Below are 18,852 nucleotides of genomic sequence, written 5' to 3' on the forward strand. Positions count from 1 at the left end.
ACCTGACTAAGTCTGTACATGTGCAGTTTTTAAAAGAAACATACGCACAGCACTAGCATCAGTGCTCATGCGTGTGTGTCTGTGATTTTTGTTGACCCCCCCTCCCTCCGGAAACACTGTGCAACCTGGAAGTGGGTCCCTCAGGCTGCACACTGAAGCTACTGAATGCATCTTTTGGCTGCACACACAAAGAGGCAATTCTCCCGAGCAGCAGAAACAGGGCTAAGGGAGCCCAGGGCTAAGGGAGCAGAGTTTCTGCTGCTCATGTGCAGCAATGGGAGCTGCGTGGCTCCCAGCGGTGACTTGGCATTAAGCCCGCTTATGGAGCCCACCGCTTAACCCAGGTTTTGGGTGTGAGCACACCCTCCAAAATGGGTTAATGGAGCATATGTCTGCCATGGCTGCTTGCAGCCGCAGCGGACACACTCAGGGCGGAGGGGTGGGGAATCCTAGAAATGCACCGCGCACTTGCATAGTGCATTATTGGGGCTCCGGGAGGTGGAGCGCCACATGTGGCACCTCCCTTCACCGGCCCCCAGGGCGTCCAAGTGAGCCATGGCCAGGCACAGGAGCACCAGAGTGGAGCTGCCGCTCATCTGGGTGGGTGATCTTCCCACCCAGGGAGAAGGTGCCAGTCATTTGCGGGCAGGTAAGCACTTTCAGGCTTCCTCCCCACAGAAGGGGTAGCCACCTTACGCGATCATGAGGATAGCTTCTGAGCCTTAGTCAGAAGAATGTGGGCCACTAAGGATATTTATATACAATTTTTCAACCAAAAACATTCTAAATGGTTTATGCAGAAACAGGAAGGACAAGATGGTTCCCTGTCTCAAAGGGGTTCACAATATGAAAAGAACAGAAGGGAGGCGCTATCAACGGCCTCTGGGAGGGACACTATGTTGGGTTGAATAGGGACAGTTGGTATCCCCACACTGAATATAAGCAGGTCTCTACTTTAAAAGCTGCCTCTTCTCATAAGCTAAACATAACATTTAAAGCATCACCAATCATTTAGAAACCTAATGAGATATAGCAGAAGAAGATCTATTAGAAGTGAAGTAAAAATGCTGATATCATCATCATCACCATCATCAATAACACCTGTCTGACTGTGTAAACAAGAAATAAAAATAAAATAATAATAATAATTAAACACTGCAAAAATGTCTTCATGGGCTTTTGTGTTACTGTAAAGAATATAGTATATTTTGTGACTGCAGTTTAATATAGACAGGTGGAAAAGAATATTATTTGTCTCTCTCATGCATTTCCTTGAGAAGGCAACACTTGGGGGGAAAATAAGGCCTTGTTTGGTTTCATCATAAGATGAAGGTGGAATGCATGTTGTTATTTCTCTATAATTACTTTTTCTCTATCCACTTCGTGCATCTATGGAAAAGGTTTGCTCCTTCACTGGTGCACTTTAAATATTTTAATAGATTTGAATGCTGCTATCTAATTTGATTTGCTAGCTGTGGCCTTTCTGCTCAATTGGTGTTTATTTTGCTCACTTTTTAAAAAAAAGAAAAAAGAAGAAAACAATATCTCACAATCTGAACATCTGTGTGTCTAAGCAAAATGGCAAAGAGCCTTGGCCAGGTCTTTAGATGGGGGAGGAAAAAGGTATTTAAAAACCACCCTGGCTGGTTAATACATTAAGCCTTTATTGGTTACATGGAATACAAAACGTTGTGTGAACACCAATTTAAAAAAGAGAGTCCATGAAATAATATGTTGTGGTGGTGAGCACAATATAACCAGAAAGCTTTTTGATAATAAACAGTGTTATCTCTCTGGGAGGTAGACAGTCTGAAGTGCCAATAAAAACTGTAATTACAATCACAACAGGAAGCTGCATAGCGAGTGACAGCAAGATTCCTTCTAAAATCCTGTTTGGGTAGGTTAAGACTGCAGGTCTTCATTATACGTTCTGGGCCTCTCTGTACTCACATTTACTTTCAAATGCAAAAGGAAAAAAATGTTAATTATAACTTGGACTAGGATAAATAAGGCTGTTAATAGGTAGACACTAACTGGTTGGGAAGCTTTTCTCTTTCTACTTTTTCTGCTTCTGTTTCATTAAGGTAAGGCATAACTACCGCAAATATGTTTTCCCTCACTTCTCAAAACGAGCGAGGTTTCAAATGGCTGATGTATAATAAAAGCTGGGTGAAATGACTCCCCGATCATCCGTTGAGTGGCTGAAATGAAACTGCAGAACAGCTTTTATCTCAGAGCTATGAAACTGCTATTACTTTTATATCGATTTTTATAATAAATGGTGGCACAATTGGAGCTGACATATACATTTCTCTAGCACTATTTTGTCCTGTAAGTAAGCGCTCTATGCTTTCCTTTCACAAAGCCAGTCCCCTTTTAAACTCCATTCTAGTAGTGAGGCCTGCTAGAGAGGCCTGACAAAAGTAGGAGCGCTAGAGATCCTATCTGCCAAGACAAGCCACTCCCACCACACCTTACCTTAGCCCCAACACCAAAACTCATCCTAGCTATTCCATCCAAAGTCAACTCACTCCAGAAGCTGGGGACAGACAACCATGGAATCCATTTTCCTCATAGACCACCTTCAAAATAATTTCTCGTCCTAAGAATTAGTCACTGACATACTGAGCAAAGTATACTGTGTGTTGTAACAGAATGTGCACTTGGTTGCTCAAGAGCACTCTTGAGTAAACACAGTAGTATGCCCATTATTTCCATGTCTCTACTATCGCACAACTGCGTTTGCATAATTTTTGTTTCTGGGCAAAACTGCTCTTGTGCAACTGCATGCACATTCTTTTATAGCACACACGGAACTTTGCACAGGATGTCAGCCATTTTCCCTATCTGACTTCTTCATCCAAAATTTCCTCCTTTCACAATTTCATTTCTGAAGTAATTTTGCCGACAGAATTTCATTTTGGCTGTACTAAGTCCCTCACCTCCTTTCCAACATTTGTTCTCAAAAACCAGGACCAGTGTTTCTTACTCATGCTTCCAGCTCTGTTTTGGCTCCAATGTCCAGTGAGTTTGATCCTCTGTATGATTTAAAACACCTCTCAGCTCCACCGTCACCTAAAGCAGAAACAAGGCACATTTTAAAAAAGTTCCGCTGCTATCCTGTCAGCAGCCACCCACCATTAAAGCGAACCACTTCACCATCCTTCCATCCGATCATGGCACAAGAAGGAATACAGTGAAATACTGTTCAGGCTTTGTTCTTTTGGGGTGCCATGGAAGTGAACTCCACAACCTCCTTTGCACACCTGCACTTGAACATCACACACACACACACACCCAGCAACTGACTCCCTTTATTGCAATAAAGTCAAGAGTGATTTATTTATTAAGGTCAATGCCATAAGCATACACATTGATTTTTACTGATCCATCCATTTTTAAAAGATGAGGTCATTTTTAAATTCACATTTGGCTGACATACTGTGCAACATTACGCACACAATGGAATGCAACATTTGTGCAGTTGTACAAGGGCAAAAATTGCACAAACATAGTTGCACAACATGACAGCTGCACCGTTAGGCAATGGTTTGTGCAATTTTTGCACTCATGCAACAGTAGTCTTGGACAACTGTGCAAAAATTACATCACACCACATGCATAACATTGCACAGTACATCAGCCGCCTGCTCCTATACTGCACAGGCAACTGCTGATCCAAGAGAGAGGCACATGTGCTGCTTCTGAGCCAATCTAGAGCTTGCCCATGCTGCTTGTGGAGGTCGGGCTGCTCCATATCTAATGAGCAGTATGTGATCACAATTGCGATACTACTCCCATCGGGAATGGTGGGAATAAAGTTGCAACTGCAATGACACACTGCTTAGTAGAGCAGCTCTGGCATAGAATACAAATACGACTATGATGAATATTTATATACCACTTTTCAACAAAGGTTTCCAAAGTGGTTTACATAGCAATAAATAAATAGATAGATAGATAGATAGATAGATAGATAGATAGATAGATAGATAGATAGATAGATAGATAATAAAAATGGCTCCTGTCCCCAAAGGGCTCACAATATGATAGACACCAGTAACAGCCTTTGGAGGGATGCTATGCTGGGGATCGATAGGGCCAGATGCTCTCTCCCCGCTAAAGAGAGAACCACCCCTTTAAAAAGGTGCCTCTCTTTGTTAGCAGGGGATGCTAACAGAGCAGTTTTGACTCTGCAAGCAGCATGGACAGGCTGTAGAGGAGCTTGCAAGCAGCATGCACCCCTGTCTCTGGGATCAGTGGTTCCCTACACAGTATAGGGGCCGCTTTATATAAAGTTGCAAGTAGTTTTTAGAAAGGGCACTAAGATCTTATTTTGCCAGGCATCTGGAAGCAGTGAGGCTGGATTGGCTTGGACTAGTAGTTGCAAATATTTGATATTGTTGGCTGGTTTCAAATGGGTTGTTTGAATATGTCATCAGAACTGTCTCAAGGTTTGAGGGAGTGTTCAGCAAGATGCCTTCAGTGGGCCACCTCTTGGCACTAGGGCCCCCAACCCAGGGGACTTACCTTGGGTTTGGGTGGGACAGCTGTGCTGGAGGCTATCATCTCCCCCACCAAGAGTGTAATGTCCTCTGATACTATGTACTGTGGCACTGTGACTGGGTTTCAGTTACAGCATGACCCCAGCTAGAAAGGTACTTTGTTTTGTCAGAAAATTTAGAGTGTTACTAGGTTTTTGAGCTGTGTAATATGGGCCCATTTAAAGTGATCTAGGTAGTTTTCTGCTTTGCTCTAAGTCAAAGTTAATTATTTTTAATGATATGCAGACGGATATGTGAACAGAGAATTTAGACAACAAATATAAAGAATGTTGTAATGGTTGGTGTTGTCAAAGTGGGATTTCAAATATTACACGAAGTGTGTTTAACATAAAGATGGGAGCGGAAGTTATTTCCCCTGTAAAATTCCAGCTGCAGAATGTCATTGTAAATAATGCACTATAATGAGTGGAGGAGAAAAGGGTGTAATTTCAGAATGTGGGTTTAAAATGCTTTCCTGGAATGCATCTAGATTCTCAGGGGAGCAAGCGGGGGGTGGGGGACCCAAGGAAACTTTCCACCAGGGACCACTTCAAAGTCGATTTCCTCATGGCTAAATTATCATGCATGAGCTTTCTGTTGCATGTACAGTGTTACATTATGTATGATTTTTGACTGCTCCTAATGTGAACAAACTGCACTATGTTCCATTAGTGATTTTCAATTTATTTCAATTTCTCTCGCAGGGGGCGTGCTGAGCATGATCCTTTTTGGAGCGTTCTGCCCACCCTCTGCTATTTATCTATCTATCTATCTATCTATCTATCTATCTATCTATCTATCTATCTATCTATCTATCATATTTTTTACCACCTGATATGTACATCTCTAGGTGGTATATAAAATTTAAAATAATATTTAAAAGTCAACACAGATTAAAATACATGAGAGACAATAAAAACAATAGTATAGAACAGTTATTAAAACAAATAACTAAAATCATTAAAATTAATTCTAATTAAAAGCTTGTGAGAACAGCAGAGCCTTCAGGGTCTTCCTGAGAACAAATGGAGAAGGAGATGTTCTTATTTCAGCAGGGAGCATATTCTAAAGCCCTGGGGCAGCCACAGAGAAGCCTGGTCCTGAGTCGCCACCAGACGAGCTGGTGGCAACTGTAACTGGACCTCTTCAGAAGATCGTAGCAGGCAGCAGGATTTATGACAAAGGAGTCTGGACAGAAGCCATTAAGGGTTGTATAGGTAAGAACCAGCATTTTGTATTTCACCCAGAAACATATCGGCAGCCAGTGCATTTCTTTCAAAACCAGTGTTATACAATCCCTTTGTGTTCTCCCAGAGACCAATCTGGCTGCCACATTCTGTACCAATTGTAGTTTCTGGACTACGTACAAAGGCAGCTCCACACAGAGTGCATTACCGTAGTCAAGTCCGGAGGTTAAAAGCATATGTACCACTGTTTTAAGCTCATTTAGCTCTAGAAATGGACTTCGCTGACGTATCAGCTGAAGCTGATAATAAATGATCCTGACCACTGCCTCAACCTGAGAAACCAGGGAGAGCTTTGGGTCCAGGAGCACTCCCAAGCTATGTACCTGATCTTTCGGGGGCGTGTAACCCCCTCCAGAACAGTCAGATCTAAACAATTTCTCATATCCCAACTCCCCAGTCAGTACCTGCATCTTATTTGGATTCAACTTCAGTTTGTTATCCCTCATCCATCCCATTACCTCCTCCAGGCAGGCATTTAGGGAAGATATGCCATTCCCTGATGAGGTCCACAAGGAGAAGTAAATACGTGTCTCATTTAAAGCACCTCTTCTGACAGCAATGGCACCCCCCCCCCCAAAAAAAAATCCCTGACGCACATAGTCCCACACAAGAATATTTGGGCTGGGGGAGCACTATTTCCCTGTTTCTCAGAATAGGGAATAGAGAACATGATGACTTCCTAAAAGGGGATATGTATATGAGGGTAGACAAGGATCCTGGGCAGGTGGGGGGGTCTATCTTGTCATCCAGCTTGCTGCCATTGGGCTTTCATGAAACTAGTCCTTTCATGAGAGGGCTGGGTTACTTAGGAGGACCAAAGGGATGTCTCCCTTCAGACTGCATGCTCACAAGTTGAGCTAGTTCCTCAAAAGGGGCACCCGCTTGTGTGGGCCTCTAACTCTCCATGGGAACACCCCCCCCACTTCCCTCTGAAGACTTGCATGCACCCAAAGGAGATTTTGATACGCCATCTGTCAGGGCCATGCCATGTGTGTGCATGGGGGCGGGGGGGGGACAACCCTGAGTGTGTGGATGGATCTTTCAATCCATCCAAAATTTCCAGGTTATCTCTGGCATTGCATTGCATGCAGATCTGCTGGTGCGGGGATTCATGTGAGAGGGGAGCCCTGATTTTCAATGAATCTGGGAAAGTGGGGTCACAGTTTTGGGGCACAAGCAAAGGTGTGCATGTCCAATGGGCAGATAGGCTGGCAGGGGGCATGCTTTGAAAGCATCATGGTGACAGTCACCAAGACAGGTAGAGAACTCACTGGGGTACCTGTCCCTGCAGCTTTCTTCCATAGAGCAACACTGGGTCAATATAGAGCCCCAGTGGCCTGGCACTCTCGTGAGAGAACGGCCTGTGGGAGAAGGGGTTGCTTTATCATCATGCATTATTCAGGATTACTAATCTATGCCCCTCCAAGGAAGAGACTGCCCCCCCTTCCTTAAACTTTATGTTAAAAAAATAGAACTTGGCTGCTAGGGAATCCCTTCTTGGGGCTGCCTCTTAAACCTGAGGCTGGGCACCGCCTCACCAAATGTTCCCTTCCCGGTGCTGTGATGGGGTGCCCTGCTTATCTGCTTGACAGGCTAACAAGCTTGTGATGGGATGTGGTGGCATCCCTGTTGATGGACAACTCCATAGCTGGGTAGGTGACAGGAAGGGCGGGGGCTGGTGCTTGGTGAAGCGGCCAGCAAGAAGTGCTGCAGCATGGAGTGGGCACAGTCCTGGGCAGGCCTGTTCTGCCTCTATGATTGTGGTTCTAAAATTGGCACAAAACCATGGTTATGGTGGTGCCAGGATTTGGACGTAACCCTTCAGCAGCCAAACTGGAGGTCTCGGCAGTGAACCTTTGTGAAAACTTAAGGTTCAAATTGGAGATTGGTGAGGTGAGGTGCAGGTCATTTTCAGCCCCAAACTGCAGTTTCACACATTCAGATGTACTGGAGTTCCAATCTCTGCCCCGTTTAACTCTGGTTTGGCATTATGTCTGAACCTGGCCTACCAGGCAATTGACAAGCCCTGAAATATGCGCAGAAATGGGAGTGGGTGGAAAGAAATATGGAAAGGAGAGAACCAAGAGCAATTTTGATACATGTCCTCAGTCTGTTGTTTTGTGCACTCAGATACATACAAGTTTTTGTGTGAATGACTGTAGCTGCATTTATTTAAAAAGTGATCCTGAGAACAGGCCCCCTGAAATGCAGAAAACACATAGGCAGCGTACTGCTGTACATGTGTACAGACTGGTATCTTTGTACATGGAGCAGGATTGTGCCTTTTGTGAAGTTTAAGAGTGAGGCATAAGGAAGCAATCCCGGTGTATATGTGGTTGTTTTCATCATTATCTGAATCATTTTGTCATTTCCCATTACTCTTCTACCTAATTCAATAGATGTTTTGATTATGTAGAGCCTATTGGACTCAGTTAACTTTTCCTTGTTTCTGTGACTATCAAGATTTATTGTCCCTTGAGGTAAATAACTACAGGAATTGATTGAACATTTGTCTTGCCCATTATAAACCTTGTCGGACAATGAACAGTTATGTCACTATCAATATCTCTTTAACATACTGACATACTAACATACAGTAAAAGTAGAAACATTGGGATTCAGGAGCCAACTGTATAACTAGACAGAGGATATTTGTCTCATAAGGTCTCATGTTCTAAAGAAACTAAAGGGAGACACCGGCAATAATCACTGGGAGGGACAGTATGCTGGGCTGAATAGGGACACATCTTCTTCCCCCACTAAATATAAAAGAGCTACTTTTTAAAAGGTTGTGCCATTTTTATTTTGATAAATTTGAGGAGATTTACATGGCACATGCAGGCTGTGAGGTCCCCACTCCCTTCTCTCCCAATAAGTTGGAAGGATACTTCAGCTTCTGGCACAAGTAACTACATTAACCTGCATGGGAAAGACTGTTAAATGGTGCAGGGATGGGGGAAGAATGAGTACACTGTTAGTAGGGATGTGCATGAAACGTTTTGAGCTCGAAACAAAATGCAGATGGCTGAAATGTTTCATCAAAACAGTGGCCAATCTGGCTTGATGGAACAAAATTCAAAACATTTTGAGTGTTTTGAGCCAGAGGGAATGATGGGGAAACTCGAACACCCCATTGTTCCTCACAGGTAGTGCCTAGGGACACTAAAGTTGGGTAGGTTGTATGGCATAATGGGTGCTGCCTACTACTAAATAAATGGGCATGCAGGTGATTTTAAACAATTTTTTTACCTTTCCCCCAAACCCCATAGGATTGCAAGCCAGTACCAGAAAACCAATCCACAAGGGAAAGATGGCATTCATAATGTTGAAAATTTTTGAATCGTAGCAGGGTTGTTTTGTTCCAGGCCTTTTAGAGAGGTCCTTTATTTGAAGGGCATTTTGTTATGAGCTCGAAACACTTAAAATGGCCCATTTCGAGTGGAAATATTTTGACGATGAAATGTTTTACACAACCTTAATTGTTTGGTACTGTAGCAAAAGAGATGAGAAGGTGTGGGGAAGAAAGACAGAGAAAATCAAATGACCTATCCTCTTCTTCTCTGCCATTCTCCATTGCTTATTAAATATCCTCCCCCTCAAAGGTTTTCTGTCCTCTAATTTGGGTTATAGTCTGAGTATGTGAAAGGGCAAGTTATGATGCATCTTTGCATGCTCATGTACACTGTGAGGCAGGTCAGGCAAGCCACACACATTTGACAAGGTTTCCCTTCCCTCCCTTGCTTCCTGATTAAGCATGGGAAACTTGGCCTATGCACAAAGGGCAAGTTCATGTCCACCATCATGCTGAGGGCTGCTCTGTTAGGTTTACTTATGCTACACAAAAATACGGATCTGACATGAACTGACTTTAAATAGCTCATTAAGCTACGTCCATATGATTCAAACAAGCAGAATGATTACACAATGCTGAACTAGGAGACAATTTCCCACACCCAAGTTTCCTACTCTGTTATTTCAACATTAAAACCAATTAAAAATGAACTAAGTGATTGAGTAGTTGCTTTAAATGCATTAGAAGGAGTCTGACACTTTGCGTGGATTATAAAGCTCGTGATGTGTGCTTTCAGTGATACTGAAGTGACTCACAGCTGGTATTTAACATGTCAGATTAATGAAACCCAGCTGATTTGTGTTTGGTGAGGCAAAAGTCTAGCAATATTTTCTAAGTGAAAAAATCTAAAGATGATGATGAGGAGGATGAGGAGGAGGAGGAGGAGGATGTATTCGATTTCTATACCGCCCTTCCAAAAATGGCTCAGGGCGATTTGAACAGAGTAATAACAAACAAATAAATTATAAAGATAAAACACTGGCAATGTTAACACTGGTTAAGTGGGAGAGAGAACAAACACTTTTATACCAGTTGCAGTTTCTGGATAATGTACAAGGCAGCCCCATGTAGAGCACATTGCAGTAGTCAAATCTGGAGGTTACCAGCAAGTGTACCAATGTTTTTTAGGTCATTTCCCTCCCAAAATGGCTGTAGCTGGCATATCAGCCTACGCTGATAAAAAGCTGCCCTGGCCACTGCCTCAACTTGAGAAACCAGAGCGAGGCCTGGGTCGAGAGGTATACCCAGACCACATACCTGTTCCTTCTGAGAGGGCGTGACCCCTTCCAGAAAAGGCTGGTATAACCCATCTCCTGAGTTACAACCCGTCACAATAAGTACCTCCGTCTTGCTTGGATTCAGCCTGAATTTGTTCTCCCTCAACCAGTCCATTACCAAGTGCAAGCATTTAGGGAAAACTGGTAACACCCAGCACCAAATCTCCTGATGATCTCCCACAGAGGTTTCATTTAGATATTTAAAAACATAGGAGATAGTATGGAACCCTGTGGGATGCCATAGAAAACCTCCTGTTTAGAGGAGGAATAGTCTCCAAGTGATACTATCTGAAATTTCCCTTAGAGATAGGAGTAGGGATGCACACAAACTGAGGTTCATGCACAGATTCTGCACTGAACTGGTTTGGTGCTCCGAGGCAACACCTAGAGAAGGGGGTACATTTAAAAGGGAGTACAGCTCTCTCCTGCTCCAGGCAGGTTCCTGCTGTGGTGTCGCTCCTCCCAAAAGCCTGTGCATGGCGGCAGCGTGGCACCAACATGCACATCATCATCATCATCATTATCATCATCATTATTATTATTATTATTTCAATTTCTATACCGCCCTTCCAAAAATGGCTCAGGATGGTTTGGATGCCACATGGCCTCTGCACATGCATGGATGCCATTTGCGTGGTCAGCAACATCATTCTGACCATGTGCATGCTGCTGCTGCACAGCCACGCATGGGCTGTTTGGGGGAGTGACACTGCAGCAGGAAGCTACATGGAATGGCGGAGAGCAGGTAAGGACCTGCTGTACTCCCTTTTAAAGGTGCCACTTGCTGCTCCCCCACTCCCGAGGTGCGTTGGAGCACCGAACCGGTTTGGCCATCGCCCGAACTGGTTTGGTGCAGAACCTGTGTGTGAACCTCAGTTTGTGCACATCCCTAAATAGGAATGGGACCACTGCAAAACGGTGCCTCCCATTCCCAGCCCCTGCAGACGACCCAGAAGGATACCATGTCTAATGGTATTGAAAGCCACCAAGAAATCCAAAAGGACCAGCAGAGTCACATTCCCTCTGTCAGTTCCCAATTGGAGTTCATCCATCATGCCAACCAAGGCAGTCTCAACTCCATAGCCTGCCTAAAGGCCGATTTGAAATGGTACCAGATAATTTCTTTCATCCAAGATTGTCTGGAGCTGGGTAGGGATGTGAAAACTGGCTCGATGTTGAACGGGGGTTCGTGATTTTCTAAAAAAGTTAAAAAAAATTTTTTTTAACCTTATCATTCCTTGATGCAGTGGGGGGGGGGAAGGGTCCGCGAAGATTCCCCTCCACACGCTGGCCTCTGTAATCACCCCCTCCGGCCAGTTTGGCTGGTTCTTCGGCCCGTTCGGGCCTGCGGAGCTTGGCGCGGTGGCCATTTTGAATGCTGTCGTGCATGTGCAAATGGCCTCTGCAAGGCCTGGCATGACCCAGGGCCTCACAGAGGCTATTTGCACATGCATGGCAGCATCCAAAATTGCCACTGCCATGAGCTCTGCAGGCCCAAATGGGCTGAAGAACTGGCTGAACCAGCTGCAGGGGGCAATTACGGAGGCCGGTGGGTGGAGGGCGAACCTCTTTCCCAACCATGGAAGGTTAGAAACTGGCCTCTAATTGCTTTACTCTGAACGATCTTAAAGGGCTTCTGAGGGCTTCTTCAAAAGTGATCTTATAATTGCCTCCTTGAGACAAGTAGGCATCCTGCCTTTCCTCCAAGATGCATTTTTGATGTTAACAAGGCCCTCTCTAATCCCACCAGATGATATCAGCCATGTTGGGCAAGGTTCGAGAGAACAGGTAGTTTCACCACTGCAATAAACTTATCCACATCCTCAGGGGTCACAAATTGAAACTGATCCAGTCTAATCATGCAAGAGGCATGGCTTCTGAACCTTATATGGGTTCTGAAAAACGCATTAAAAAAATTATCTTTGTAAAAGGGTACCTAAGTGATAAAATGAGATCCGCCATTTTATAAAAATGAAACAAAGAAACAATGACTCGTATAACATGAATGAAACAACCTATTTACTAGGATGTAAATCTCATTGGTCTTAATGGGACTTCCTTCTAAGTAAACACAGTTAGGATCATGATGCTTGTTTCTTATTAACTCTCATACCTACAGACAACTGTGTTTCAGTAAAACAACAACAACTGTATTTCAGTAAAGTTGAACCATTGTATTTCCATGGGCATCCTTCTAGTCATTCTGTAGCTTCCTTGTGGGAATTCTAGGGCTTTCATTTTCTCTCACTGGATGCATGTGATGTGTCAATCTATGGGTCATCAATATAACATAGACCTTGTGCTGGTTCAAAAAGGCACCTCTTTAATCCCTTGTGATGCTGAGGTGCATGTTTGCATGGAGGAACTTTAGGGTTAACTTGGTGTTTACACAGGTACACGTTTTCAGTCATTCATGACTGTGGCTTAATCTTTTTGTATAGCCACAATCATAGCAATGACTATGTGCTAGCCATTGTGGCTGTGGCTGTACATCTGTGAACCGGCAGTTCACAATAAGGTTTCTCCACAGAGAAATGCCTGGGTGGAGCACCCCATATTGTCCTTGCCCTGTTTATGAATACATATGAATGGAACTGATGTGTCAAATACACATGAGGTCGATACATAGCCTTTTAACCTAACAATCCTGAAACATGTGCTTTTTATTTGAATGATTTTAAGAGTGCTTCCGGAGTGCAGGTGGAGTGGGGATATTTCGCCTCCTTGCGCAACAGTATGCATGTAGGGGGATCAGGGCTGTCCCTTTATGTATGCGCTTTGTTAGTCAGGAGGTAAGTCAATGAGCTTTTAAAAATCTACATCGTATCTTTAGTCTTCTTCTATCTGATGTTTTATTGTGTCATTACTGATTTTGCTATTTTTCATCTTATCTGCAGCTATATTAGCTGCAGGGCCAGCCCATCCACTAGACAGTCCTAGGTGATCGCCTAGGGCACCAGTTCTTGCGGCGGGGGGTGGGGGGGAGACACTACATTCCTCTCTTCCCCTCTCCAAAAAACCACTGACAAGTCTGACTTGCTGGGAGTGCCCATTGACTCTCCTCCCTGAAGGGAGAATAGGGGAGTGAGAGGAGAGCAAGTGACCTAGCCAACCTTGCCTTGCTTTGCTTTGCTCTCTCTCCCATTCTGAACTCTTTTCCAACCCAGTGAATGAGCAGCTGGTGAGGCTCAAGTGAAAGCCAGAGCGCTGCACTTTTCTCCTGGTGGGGTACCAAAATCAAACTTTGCCTAGGGTGCCACAAACGCTAGGGCTGCCTCTGGTTAGTTGATATATTTGTTGTGACATTTAAAATGTAACTTTGTTTCTATTGATATTTATCATTAGCAGTTTTGGAAATTTGCTTAATACATTTAAAAGTGGAATATAAATATTTTTTTAAGATACTAACTTAATAGCTCGTGGATGTACATTATGCTGCTTCCTTATTCAGCCCTTGATCTTATACCCCGTAACAGTCACAGGGGAGTTTAAAGAATAAGAATGATTGGTTTTGTATCATTATGAACAGCTCAAATCCTGTAGATCAGTTTTGAGCGAAGAAAATAAGACATCTTTTAACCTGCCATATCAAAACAGGAAAATGGACCGACTATCTACTCTCAGTAAACATTCAGCCGAAATCAGTCCATAATAATGCTTTGCAAGAACCACAGAGGTTAGGAGATAAAGCTGCAGAGTTAACAATATTGATTAATTGAGGTAATAAAGGTCAAGCTAATTTTTCACTATCTCAAAAGACTTCAATCATGCACAGCAGTATTACCGAAAATTGTTCCTGGGTTTTAAAGGGGGGGAAATAATTAGGAAGCAGAATGCAAAGAAACCCAAGTGCAACCTACTCAAAATACCATTCAGAAAAAGGTTAATGGAAGCTTGATTTCATACAAACGCTGTGTTTGTGTGTATGTGGGAGAAAGCAGTTATTAAGGGCAAAATTGTGCAGAATCTACTGATGACGAGCACTTTCATCAAAATATCGCTCCAAAAAGGTTAATTGCAGCTTGAATCGAAATTGATATTTACATAGTTTATCTTTCCTCTCTTTTGTGTTCTCTGGATAGATCTATTCTTTCCAAATATGATATGTTAGATATGGTACCCAAATCTGAGAGGTTTTTCTTTTTTTAATTTGACACTTAATTTGAAGCCTTCACATTTTAAGTACAGAATGCATTGGTGCTACTTCAACTGCCAAATTAAACAAGAAACTTCTGTAATGATGGGGAAAATAGCTCAGTTTACAAAAATCACTACCAGGGAGGTGAATGGACTATCTCTTCCAGGGTCCAAGCTTTCAGCACTAAGTAAGAAAATGGATGAAGGCCACTCCCCATGGTTTGCTGGCCATGGTCCAGAACTCTTAAGCATGAACTGGTCCTAACTGGATGCCAGGGACACAGCAGGTCTTTTAGCTCAATTTTTATAAACAGTTTCCCCAGTACTGCCTGGCAAGCTACTTTTTAAATTCTGGAAGCTATTTGGATTGCAATCTGTATAGTTAGATGTAACCAAAAAACAACAACAAACAACCCAAACACCTTAGATTGAGAAGGAGATAAGAGAAAAACTAACTAAAGACTTAAAGCAGATGAAAGTAATATCTGAGGGAGGAAATGTTTAATTGAGTTACACAGGATCAGAAAAGCCATCCATATCATCATTCATATATATGGCAGAAGATCTCTTTGAGTGGACTTCTTTTTCAAGGTAACAGACAGAATGATAATTATTTTATTTTATACCAATGTTGTGCTGTATAAAATACTGCACTTCACACAGTAATGTAGCAAAAAAGATACATCCCTGTCCCAAAGAGCTTACAATCAAAAGGCAAAATAGGGGGAAAGACAACAGATTGAGGGAAGGTAAAGGAGAGGTCAGGGAACGGGTGTAGATATAACTGAATAGATGGGGGGATGCAAATGTCCTGGGTCCCTGAAGGAGGGATACTGGCTGGGTGACAGCTTGCTCTTCTCTGTTGATGTTGAATGGATAGATGAAGTGATTGTAGTAGGTATGTATGTTAAAAAACTGTTTCTGAGCCAAGGAAATGCACATGCACAAGTGTGCACATGCACATACACATTCAAGCACATGTGTGTGTGTGTGTGTGAGAGAAAGTGCATGGGCAGTGTGTGATATTTGCATAGGAGGGGGAACCTTTGCAGACCCCCCCATGGCCTTTAGGAAGCCCCCCGAAGGGGCTACAGGTAAAAAAATTATATATATATATATATATATATATATATATATATATATATATATATATATAAAAAATATATATAAGTCACTGTACACATATTCAGATTGGCACTATGTACAGAGAATCAGGGCTTGTGAATACTGAGCTGAAGCTTATTATCTAGGATTGTATTCATTTGCTCTCACTTTGCTTCTTGTGATAAGTGAGTTAAATGTGATGTCTTAATAATATGGCTATTAATGGTGAGTTTGTCTTTGAATCAGTCTGAAATCCTTAGTGTTAAGGCCCACTGGGAGTTTCTTGCTCTCTTTCTCTCATTTTAACTGTCTTTCTGAAATACTAGAATATATTCCAAGCAGTGACACAGTTTACTCTGCATATTCTTTAATTATTTTCAGAGTATCTGGGAAAAGTCAAATTCTCCATTTATTTTTAAAACTTATCTAATAGTGATGCTACAATGCATAGTAGAGAATTAGACAGAAACTTCTGTTTAGTTTTACAAGTACACCTCCACATAGTATTTAGGTATTTCATGAGCTCCAGCATATTGAAATTTGTAGTTTTCCAGCATTTTTTGGTCTGGCTATGTCCACTGCTAAATATAGTTTTTGAAATATTAAAAGATTAATGAGCTTGACTTTTATTTTTGAGCTGATATTATGGTAAAGTTATCTGAAAGATGGGTGTCAGATGTTTGGACAGGGGGCGCAATTTCAGTGCTTGCCCTAGGCGATATTTTCCCTAGATACGCCTCTGCTCAGGAGTCCATCTTAATTACTTCTCCCAGGTCCCACTCCAATCTTGCTACCACCCTAGACCATGGTAATGAAGGAAGAAGGAACAGGAAATTCAAAGATAAAAATGAAGAAGGAAGAAAAACAATTCAAGTTTCTTTTCTCTAAACACTCCAGCTCTGATCCAGCTATAATTATGCCACAGAATAAGATGTACATTCAAATATGCATTAAATGGAAAGCAATGTTTTATGGCTGGACAACATCAGCATATGTATGTGTATCTGATTTTATACCACAGTTCCTGATTCAGTGGAAATGATGCTGATGCAGAGCCTTGTGTTGATCTTATCTGAACGGCAACCTCCTACTCTTGTACCCCCACTGCATATTTGAGGATATAAACAGTGCATATATAAAAATCATATATTAAATGAAAGGTTATTGATAGTTTAATCATAGATTGCATTAATAGTAGTCAAGTTGGCCTCTGATTGATCGTGAGAGTTTAATTTGCAGTGCTGTAAATTAGACTTGAAATTGCAATCAGTGTCAAGATAAATGGAAAGGTCTCGTACAGAAGAGGTCAGTCTACAGATTAGCTGTTCTCTTTAAAAATGGAAGACAGAACAAAGAAGGTCAAATGAAATTCTGGATGACTAAAAGCACTTCCTAGTTCTTCATTAGATTCCACCACTCCTCTATCCATCTCAGTTTGGTCCTGTCCGAAGGTACTATCAAGGGGTTCAATGCTAATGCCAAATCTTATCGATGTAATACCAAGGTTGGGTGCATGGGTACAGAATTAATCACCATTTATCATGACATTAGGAAAGTGCTTCAAAATATGCATAAACACTGAAAGTAGCATTATCACTTTCTGCGAAAGTCACCGCTCTCTGGGGGATAAAAGGTTATGTTGGAACTGGAGGCTTCATTAGCAAAAATATGTCAGGTAGAGCCCTAATGAGTTGTCTTTAGATGCTGTCATGGAATCCGTATTTTGCATTGTGACAGTGAAAGACGATCCTGCTTGTCTTAAAACCCTGTACTACTTTGGCATAACGGCATGGGAGTTTATCACTGTGCTCACTAGGGTAAATTAATAGCACTTACAAGGGGCTGTTGCCAGCTTCATCCCTCCTTGTCATGGCCTGTTCTTCACATGTGGCATAATGGAAGGGAAATGGCAGACACAGTAGCAGTAGCTCGGAGCATACTGGTGTGTGAGGTGGGGGATAATTTCTTCTAGTGAAGGAGTTAATCCAAGAGTGCTCTGAGGCTGCCAGCCTGGGATGATAGAAAGTTAAACTTTCATTATGTTTGTCCTTTCACAAGACTTTGTGAGGGAGAGACTGAGGTCATAATGCAATCACAATGCTATTCCCAGGACTGGCCAAAAGTGGTCATTGTGAATTCGATACCTCACTTCACCATTCCAGCTGTTACTATGATATACCCAGGGGCTGGGTTAGCCCCTGCTAACTTGGCAAAGAGGCACCCTTTAACGTGGTGATTCTCTTTATTTAGCAGGGGGAGAGTAACTGGCCCTATCCACCCACAGCACAGTACCTCCAGTGACCGTTGCTGGTGTCTATCTTGTGTTTCTTTATAGATTGTGAGCCCTTTGGGGACAGGGATCCATCTTATTTATGTATTATTTCTCTGTGTAAACCGCCCTGAGCCATATTTGTAAGGGCGGAATAGAAATTGAATTAATAATAATAATAATAATAATAATAATAATAATAATACAAACAGACAAACATCTGCCACACAATACACCAGATATAACTGTAGTCCAGTGGACCACCTGATCAGCTGTTGTAAGAAGATCACACAGACTGAGTACAAACAAAGGCATGACAAGGTAGCAGGGATGATACACTGGAACTTCTGCAAAAAATACAAGCTACCTGTAGCCAAGAATTGGTGGGACCACAAAATTGAAAAAGTTGAAGAAAATGAAGATGTAAAAATATTATGGGACTTCCGACTACAAACAGACAAACATCTGCCACACAATACACCAGATATAACTGTAGTTGAGAAGAAAGAAAAACTAGTTAAAATAATCGACATAGCAATACCAGGGGATAGCAGAATAGAAGAAAAAGAAATAGAAAAAATCACCAAATACAAAGATCTAAAAACTGAAATTGAAAGGCTGTGGCTGAAAAAGACCAAAATAATCCCAGTGGTAATTGGCGCCCTGGGTGCAGTCCCAAAAGACCTTGAAGAGTACCTCAACACCATAGGGGCCACAGAAATCACCATCAGCTAATTACAAAAAGCAGCTTTACTGGGAACAGCCTATATTGTGCGACGATATCTATAATAACCAACAGTATTGATGATAAAATTCTGGCATCCCAGGTCCTTGGGAAGGACTCGATGTCTGGATAAAACAAACCAGTCAATAACACCTGTCTGACTGTGTAAACAAGAGAATAATAATAATAATAATACAA

At 42.3% G+C, this 18,852-nt stretch overlaps 1 long non-coding RNA gene across 1 annotated transcript; it reads right to left on the minus strand.

Moving 5' to 3' along the window:
* Positions 1-1,656: 1,656 nt before the first annotated feature.
* On the minus strand, positions 1,657-17,667 carry LOC128352165 (uncharacterized). The gene is made up of 3 exons (XR_008320252.1): positions 17,498-17,667; positions 2,990-3,075; positions 1,657-1,955 (listed from the first exon to the last, which is right to left on the minus strand). It is a non-coding gene; the product is annotated as an uncharacterized LOC128352165 (long non-coding RNA).
* Between the last annotated feature and the right edge of the window lie 1,185 nt (positions 17,668-18,852).

The sequence above is a fragment of the Hemicordylus capensis genome, chromosome 1, assembly GCF_027244095.1.
Source record: "Hemicordylus capensis ecotype Gifberg chromosome 1, rHemCap1.1.pri, whole genome shotgun sequence".
Taxonomy (NCBI): domain Eukaryota; kingdom Metazoa; phylum Chordata; class Lepidosauria; order Squamata; family Cordylidae; genus Hemicordylus; species Hemicordylus capensis.